At 39.8% G+C, this 8,369-nt stretch overlaps 1 pseudogene; it reads right to left on the reverse strand.

Moving 5' to 3' along the window:
- Window positions 1-1,023: 1,023 nt before the first annotated feature.
- LOC139156095 (NADH-ubiquinone oxidoreductase chain 5-like) lies at window positions 1,024-4,487 on the reverse strand (annotated as a pseudogene).
- Window positions 4,488-8,369: the final 3,882 nt, after the last annotated feature.

The raw sequence follows: 8,369 nt of genomic DNA on the forward strand, positions 1-8,369 counted from the left end.
ATGGTTCCGGGCCATCGAAATGAACCTGAAAGAGTAACCAGTGGTCTCGTAAAAGGCACTGTGGGAGGAGTTACAATACATGGACGTGAAAAGCGGGACTGCCATGCTTTACGCTGAAGGATAGAGGATTTCTCGGGCTGGACTAGATCATGGGATACCAGTTGGAACAGGATATTCGTGAGTAATTATGAATAACGAGTCACGTCCCCAGACGTACCGTGCATGGAACGACCCAGAATATGAGGTGGATAAGGAGTGTGCTATTAAACCAATATGTCTTAATAATCATTAATATAAAATACTGGCTTATATGCGTGGGGCAAATCGTTAATGTGGATTATACATACTAACATATCGTACTAATCATTATTATACAATACTGGCTTATATGCATGGGGCAAATCACTTATGTGGATTATACATAGCAAAGTAAGACTAATGTATAAGAGATACATTAATCTATGGGCCGGGATACACCCCCGGAGGGGGCATATGGTCGGGGATACACCCCCGGAGGGGGCATATGGTCGGGGATACACCCCCGGAGGGGGCATATGGTCGGGGATACACCCCCGGAGGGGGCATATGGTTGGGGATACACCCCCGGAGGGGGCATATGGTTGGGGATACACCCCCGGAGGGGGCATATGGTCGGGGATACACCCCCGGAGGGGGCATATGGTCGGGGATACACCCCCGGAGGGGGCATATGGTTGGGGATACACCCCCGGAGGGGGCATATGGTTGGGGATACACCCCCGGAGGGGGCATATGGTTGGGGATACACCCCCGGAGGGGGCATATGGTTGGGGATACACCCCCGGAGGGGGCATATGGTTGGGGATACACCCCCGGAGGGGGCATATGGTTGGGGATACACCCCCGGAGGGGGCAATCAAAGAGTAGTTTAAGATAAAATGTTAGCTTTGGGGGCTAGAGATGGAAGTCCCTCTTTGATGCTCTGGGGGAAGGGCCCGTCTTTGGTTTACAAGAACAATGCTTTGTGAGTTAAGCTACCAGGGCATGTGGGTGGTATAGAGAGTTTATTTTCTAGTCAACCTAGAATGGGGTTTATAATGAAGAATAGGAAGTAGAGTAGAGAGGTTATTTGGCTAATTAGTATAAATGGGGGTTCTACTGGTTTAGTGGCTGCTCATGTAATTGTAATGAAGGTAGTAATTAGGGTTCAGAATAGGAGTTGTCCAAATGGGCGAAAGGTCATTGATCGAATGTAAGAGGTGTGGGTAAATGGTATTGAGATTAGGATGGAGACTGATAAGATTAGTGCTAAAGTCCCGCCTAGCTTATTTGGGACTGATCGTAGAATTCCGTATGCAAATAGAAAGTATCATTCTGGTTTAATATGTTGGGGTGTAACTATTGGATTGGCTTTTGAGAAGTTATCTGGGTCGTTAAAGATGTTGGGGGCGAGGGAAATAGTGATGAGTATGAGGGAGATAAGGATAGATAATATTAGGGTGTCTTTGTATGAGTGGTAGGGGTGAAATGGGATTTTGTCTGTGTCTGAGTTGGTTCCGAGTGGGTTGCCTGAGCCTTCGTCGTGAAGAAGAATAATGTGGATGGAGGATAAAGATATAATGATGAATGGGAGGATAAAGTGAAGTGCGAAGAATCGTGTTAGTGTAGGGTCATTGATTGAGAATCCTCCTCATAGTCAAGTTGTTAGAGAGGTGCCAATATAAGGTACGGCTGTCAGGAGATTGGTAATTACTGTTGCTGCTCAGAAGGATATTTGTCCTCAGGGAAGAACGTATCCGAAGAAAGCAGTTGCTATTAGAGTAATAAGTAGGCTAACACCTGATAGTCATACTGATTTGTTTAGGTAGGAACTGTAGTAGAGGCCGCGGCCGATGTGGATGTAGATACAGATAAAGAATATAGAAGCTCCGATGGCATGGAGGTTTTGTAAGATTCATCCGTGGGGGGTGTCTCGTATAATGTGAATGACAGATGAGAAGGCTAGGTTGATGTTAGCTGTGTAATGGATTGCTAGGAGGAAACCCGTTAAAGTTTGTAAAATTAAGCAGGCTAATAGTATTGAGCCAAAATTTCATCAAGTAGAGATATTTATTCCTACTGGGAGAAGATTAAATAGTAGAAGTGTGTGTTGGTTGAGCATGATTTTTGTAGTTGATTACAACAGTGGTTTTTCGTACCGCAGGTCTCTAATAGAGCAAAAATTATGGTTTTAATAAATTATTTGGTGTATATGTCAATAATATTTGTAGTTTTTAGTGTGTCTGTGTTAGGTTATATTTTTGTTCCTTATCAAGGGGTGATTATTCTTATAGGGGTCTCATTTTTTTGTTGTCTTTTTATGGTTGTTTTTGGTCGTACTTTTATGGCTTTTGTAGTTTATATTATTTATTTAGGGGGTCTGGTTGTGATTTTTAGTTATTGTGTGAGTGTAGAGAAGGATAAGGTGGATATGCTACGGGGGTGGTTGGCTAAGTTTTTTGCTATTTTTGTTTTGGTCTTAGCTATTTTGGGTTTTTGGTGAGTTGGTGTTTGGGTCTTAGATGCGTTAATAGTTAATACGGTTTGAGAGGAGATGTTGTGTTTAGAGGTAAATGGTGCTTGTGTTTTTTATTTTAAGGGTGGTGTGGGTTTGGTGGTTTGTTCTTGGGGTTTGTTTGTGGTGTTGTTTTCTATTTTGGTAGTAATTGGTTGATCTTGTAAGGGGGGTCTGCGTTCTTTTAGAGAAGAAGGATAGAGGAAATTATGGTGAAGGTAAAGATTGGGAGGAAGTTTTTGATTATATTTTTTTGTTGTGTTGAGAGGTGGATGGTCGGGGTGATTGAGTTTGATAGGCCTTTAGGTCCTAGTATTTCGAGCGTTCATAGATCAATAAGCTCATTGGATTTTTGTTGGCTAAGTTTTATACTTTGTATGGTTAGTATTCGGTGGGGGATATTGAAGAAAGCTAGCTGGTTGAAGAAGTGGTTGGATGTAATTGTTTTTTTTGGTTTAGAATGGAGGGTGGTGTTGAGTATGTCTATTGATAGAGAGGCTCCTGTAAGTGTAGCAATTAGTGCTGTGAGTTTAATTATGGTTGGTATAGTAATTAGTGTTGTGGTTTGTAGAGTTAGGGTTTTTGCTAGAGTACCTATTAAGGTTGAAGCAGCGGTTAGACGTAGAAGGGGGGTGATGATGTTTGTTGTTTCTTTGTTAGTGGTGTGGTTTGTTCGTGGGAATTTGGAGAGTAAATATAAAATAAGTTGTGTACTGTAGACGGCAGAAATAATGGTGGCGATGAAGATCATTGTTATGGCTCATGAGTTGGTATAAGAATTTATTATTGTTTCAATGATGGTGTCTTTTGAGTAAAAGCCGGTTAGAAAGGGTATGCCTATAAGGGAGAAGCTAGCGATTGTAATAAATGATGAGGTTATAGGGGTTGTTTTTGTTAGGCCTCCTATCATTCGGATATCTTGTTCGTTATTCAGGTTATGAGTAAATGATCCTGAGCATAGGAATAATAAGGCTTTAAAAAAAGAGTGAGTAGCTATGTGGAGAAAAGCTAGTGTTGGTTGATTGAGGCCGATTATGGTTATTATTAAGCCTAGTTGGCTTGTGGTTGATAGTGCGATAATCTTTTTAATGTCGTAGTGGGTTGTTGCTGCGGTTGCAGCAAATATAGTTGTTATAGATCCTACTAGAAGGCAGATTGTAGTTATGGTTTTGTTGTTGCAATATGTTGGGTAAAGTCGGATGAGTAAAAAAACTCCTGCTACGACTATAGTGCTGGAGTGTAGTAGGGCTGATACAGGGGTTGGGCCTTCTATAGCGGAAGGAAGTCAGGGGTGTAGGCCAAATTGTGCGGATTTTCCCATGGCTGCAGCTAATAGGCCTATTGTTGGAATGGTGTATATTATTTCGTGTTGAAAGATAAGTTCTTGTAAGTTAATAGATGATGAAGTTATTAGTCATAGGGTTGTTAAAATAAGGCCAATGTCTCCGATGCGATTGTAGGCAATAGCTTGGAGTGCGGCTGTGTTGGCGTCTGGGCGACCAGATCATCATCCAATTAGGAGAAAAGATATAATTCCTACGCCTTCTCACCCGATGAAAAGTTGGTATAGATTATTTGCTGAAATAATAGTTAATATAGTAATTAAAAAGATTAGTAGGTACTTGGTAAATTTATTGTTGAGGGGGTCTGATGATATATACCAAATAGAAAATTCTGTGATAGATCATGTAATGAATAGGGCGATGGGAAAGAATATAAGTGATAGGGTGTCTAATGTAACAGAGATGTTAATGTTTTCTGTCATTACATTAATTAGTGGTGGGAATGATATTGTAAGTTCTTTATTGTTAAGGAGGGGGTTAATAGGGACTAAGTTTAGAAAAAATAATAATATAAGGTTTTTCTTTATATTTTGTATTGTTTGTGGTTGTATGATTAGTGCAATTAGGGATAAGAAAGTAGTAAGTATAATTGTTGGGGAGATAAGGTCCATTATTCTACCACTTGGATTTGCACCAAGGGTTTTGGTGCCTAAGACCAGTGGAATACTACTATCCTTTGGTAGAGGGGGCTGGAGTTTAGTTCCAGGTAAAAGAGTTAGCAGATCTTATGACACCCTCGTGGTGTGTGAGGAGAGACTCCTATTATCATGGTCACAGCATGACATTTTATTTAAATTACGCGCACCTAAATATAAGTTCAGGTTTTATAGAGACTAATATTAGTGGTAGTGTGTGGAGGGTTATGAGGAGGTGTTCTCGTGAGTGTGTTTGTGCGATTTTAGAATTAGTAAGGGGTGTGCCTATTTGTGTAGATAAAAATATGTGAAGGGAATATAGTGCTGTAATTAGTATGGATATTCCAAATATAGTTATTGTAATGGGGCATCAATAGAACAGGGAGGATGCAATAAGCAGTTCTCCTGTAAAATTTAGACTGGGTGGGGTTGCAATATTTATTAGGTTAATTAAAAGTCATCATATTGTGATTATTGGTAGGAGGTTATGAAACCCTCGTGTAAGGTTTATAATTCGGGTTTTAGTTCGTTCATAGGTGATGTTTGCTAAGCAAAATAGTGCTGAGGAAGTAAAACCGTGGGCAATTATGAGGGCTATAGCTCCGGCTAGGCTTCATTGTGTTTGAATAGCGATTGCTGCAATTACTAGGCCTATGTGGCTAATTGATGAATATGCGATTAAGGATTTAAGGTCTGTTTGTTGTAGACAGGTCAGGTTTGCTAGGGTGGCCCCTCACAGAGCTAGCACGATAAATGGTAAAAATATATCAGTTTTTATTACGGGAAGGATTTGTGTTAAGCGTATAATTCCATATCCTCCAAGTTTTAGCAAAATTGCGGCTAGTACTATGGAGCCCACAATGGGGGCTTCAACATGTGCTTTTGGTAATCATAGGTGTAATCCGTAGATTGGTATTTTCGCTAAAAAGGCAGCTAAGCAGGCTATTCATAATAGCTCGCTTAGCTGCCATGGGGTTTGTGCTGTTTGGATAAACAGTGTTGGGGTGTTGGAGGAGTTGTTGAGGAAAATGATTGCTATAAGAAGTGGTATTGAGGTTGTTAAGGTATAAAGTATAAAGTAGGTTCCTGCAGTGAGTCGTTCTGCTTGTTGTCCTCATCGGGTAATAATAATAAGGGTTGGAATGAGAGTGGCTTCAAATATAATGTATATTAGTGTGAGGTTGTAGGCTGTAAATGTTGCTGCAATAAATACTTGAAGAAGTACGATTGTTATTAGGTATGTTCGTTGTCGTTGAGTTGGCTCTTTGGTTATTGCATGTTGGCCTGCTATTACTGTAATTGGTAGGAGTCAGAAAGATAGTACGAATAAAGGGGTTGAGCTTGAGTCAAGAAAAAGATGGTTATTGGAGGTTGGTTCTAGTAAATTTAAGCTTAGTGTGGCGAGTAAGAATGTGTAGGAAATTGATGTTGTGTAGAGTATTTTTGGTTTAATAGTAAAGATAGTAGGAATTAATATAGAGGTTATGTATAAAATTTTAAGCATTATAGTAGACTTAGATTTTTTAGGAAGTCATTTCCGTGAGTGCGTGTGATTGCAACTACTAGGCTGAGGCCAACGGCGGCTCCACACACAGATAAAGATAGTATTACAATTGATATGGGGGTTTGTGTTGTGGTTGTTGAAGTTGAGGTAAATATTACTAACATAGAAAATACAATAAGCATTATTGTTTCTAAGCATATGAGGGCAAGTATAAGGTGTTTGTGTTGTATGGAAAGGCTTGTGATAGTAATTGTAAAGGCTATAAATAGTATAGTTTTGGCTGTTTCCATTTTTAAGGCTTAATGATTAAGATTTCCCGAGTCGAAATCGGGTGTCTGATTAGACTACCTTAAATATTCTACTCATTCTAGGCCTCCTTGTAGTCATTCATATAGTAGGCCTAGTGTGAGAATGGTGATGAGGGTAATGATTAGGGTAAAAGTGGTGTAGGGGGGGTTGGTGTTTATGCTTCATACGACAGGGAGGAGGAGTACAATTTCTAGGTCAAAGAGGATAAACAAGATAGCGACTAAGAAGAATTGGATAGAAATTGGTGTGCGTGCGTTGTCTGTTGGGTCAAAGCCGCATTCATAGGGTGAGAGTTTATTAGTGTCTGGTTTGGAGGTGGTGTACGTGTTAATGAAGTATAATAGGACAGTTGTTAGAAGAGAGAGAGTAATAAAGATTATAAAGTTAATTATTTCTTCCCTTGTGGGGCCTAATGCTTGGAAGGCATTAATACTGGTATACTAAAGAAATAGGATCCTCATCAGTATACTGAGACATAGAGGAATAGTCAAACAACATCTACGAAGTGTCAATATCAGATTGCGGCTTCATAACCAAAGTGGTGGGTGGTTGTAAGGTGATGATGGGTTAGACGTAGTAGGCAGACCATTAGAAAAGAGGTGCCAATAATTACGTGAAGTCCGTGAAATCCTGTAGTTACGAAGAAAAGTGAGCCGTAAACACTATCTGAAATGGTAAATGGGGTTTCTATATATTCGGTTGCTTGGAGGGCTGTAAAGTAACCTCCTAGGACAACTGTGATAATGAGGGCTAGGGTTGCTTCTTTTTTATTTCCCTTTGTTAGGGAGTGGTGGGATCATGTAATTGTTGCTCCGGATGAGAGTAATACTGCTGTGTTTAAGAGTGGGACGTCTATGGGGTTAAGGGGGACCACCCCTGTAGGAGGTCATTCTGAACCTAACTCTGGTGTTGGAATTAAACTTACGTGGTATAGGGCTCAGAAGAATCCTAGGAAGAAGAAAATTTCTGATGTAATAAACAAGATTATACCATAGCGTATATTTTTTTGTACTCCTTTTGTGTGATGTCCTTGATACGTGCTTTCTCGGACAACATCTCGTCATCATTGAATTATTGTAAGTATAGTAGTTAGAAGTCCTAGTTTAAGGATGGAGGAGGAGTTTGTGTGAAATCAGATGGCTAGTCCAGAGGCTATAAGTATGGAGCCTATGGCTCCAGTTAGAGGTCATGGACTAGGGTCCATTAGGTGATATTGGTGAAGTTGGTGGGTCATTATGTGTTTTCTTGTAAGTACAAAATAATTAATAATACAAAAACATAGGCCTGGATGCAGGCTACTGCTAATTCAAGGATAGTTAATAAAAAAAGTAGAGCTCATATGAGGAAGCTTAGAGAAACATAGGAGAAAGAAAAGTTAAGTGCGGTTGAGCTAATTATTGTTATAAGTAGGTGACCTGCTGTAATGTTAGCTGTGAGTCGGACTCCTAGTGCTAGGGGTCGTATAATGAGGCTAACAGTTTCAATTATAATTATGAATGGGATTAGAGGGGTTGGGGATCCTTCTGGGAGCATGTGGGCTAGTGTGGTTGATGGGTTTTTGGTCATTCCGGTGATGACTGTGGCTATTCATATGGGGATAGCTAGTGTTATGTTTATTGATAATTGGGAAGTTGGTGTAAAGGTATATGGAAGGAGGCCTAGAATATTGGATATCAGGATAAAAAAAAGTAAGCTTATAAGGATACGACATCATTTTTGTCCTGTTTCGGATAGTTGTGTGGTTATATTGGTTGTAGTGGATTTTAAAGTTCATGTAAGGGCGGTTGTTATTCGGTTTCCTAAGAGTTTAGGTTTGTGGTGTATTAATAGGAGTGGGATAAGTATAGATAAAATTATAGTTGGGATATATAAGAGTTCTGGGCTTTTAAATTGTTCAAATAGGTTTGTATTCATGGGGGCTGGGTGTGTTGGGCTTAGTTTGTTGGTCTTTCTTTTTTGAAATTAGCAGGAAGGTCTTAATTTTTTGAGTTATTAAATAAATAACAAGTCAGGTTCATGTAAAGATTAGAAAAATATAAACTGTA

The sequence above is a fragment of the Erythrolamprus reginae genome, unplaced genomic scaffold (genome assembly GCF_031021105.1).
Source record: "Erythrolamprus reginae isolate rEryReg1 unplaced genomic scaffold, rEryReg1.hap1 scaffold_272, whole genome shotgun sequence".
In the NCBI taxonomy this organism is placed as follows: domain Eukaryota; kingdom Metazoa; phylum Chordata; class Lepidosauria; order Squamata; family Dipsadidae; genus Erythrolamprus; species Erythrolamprus reginae.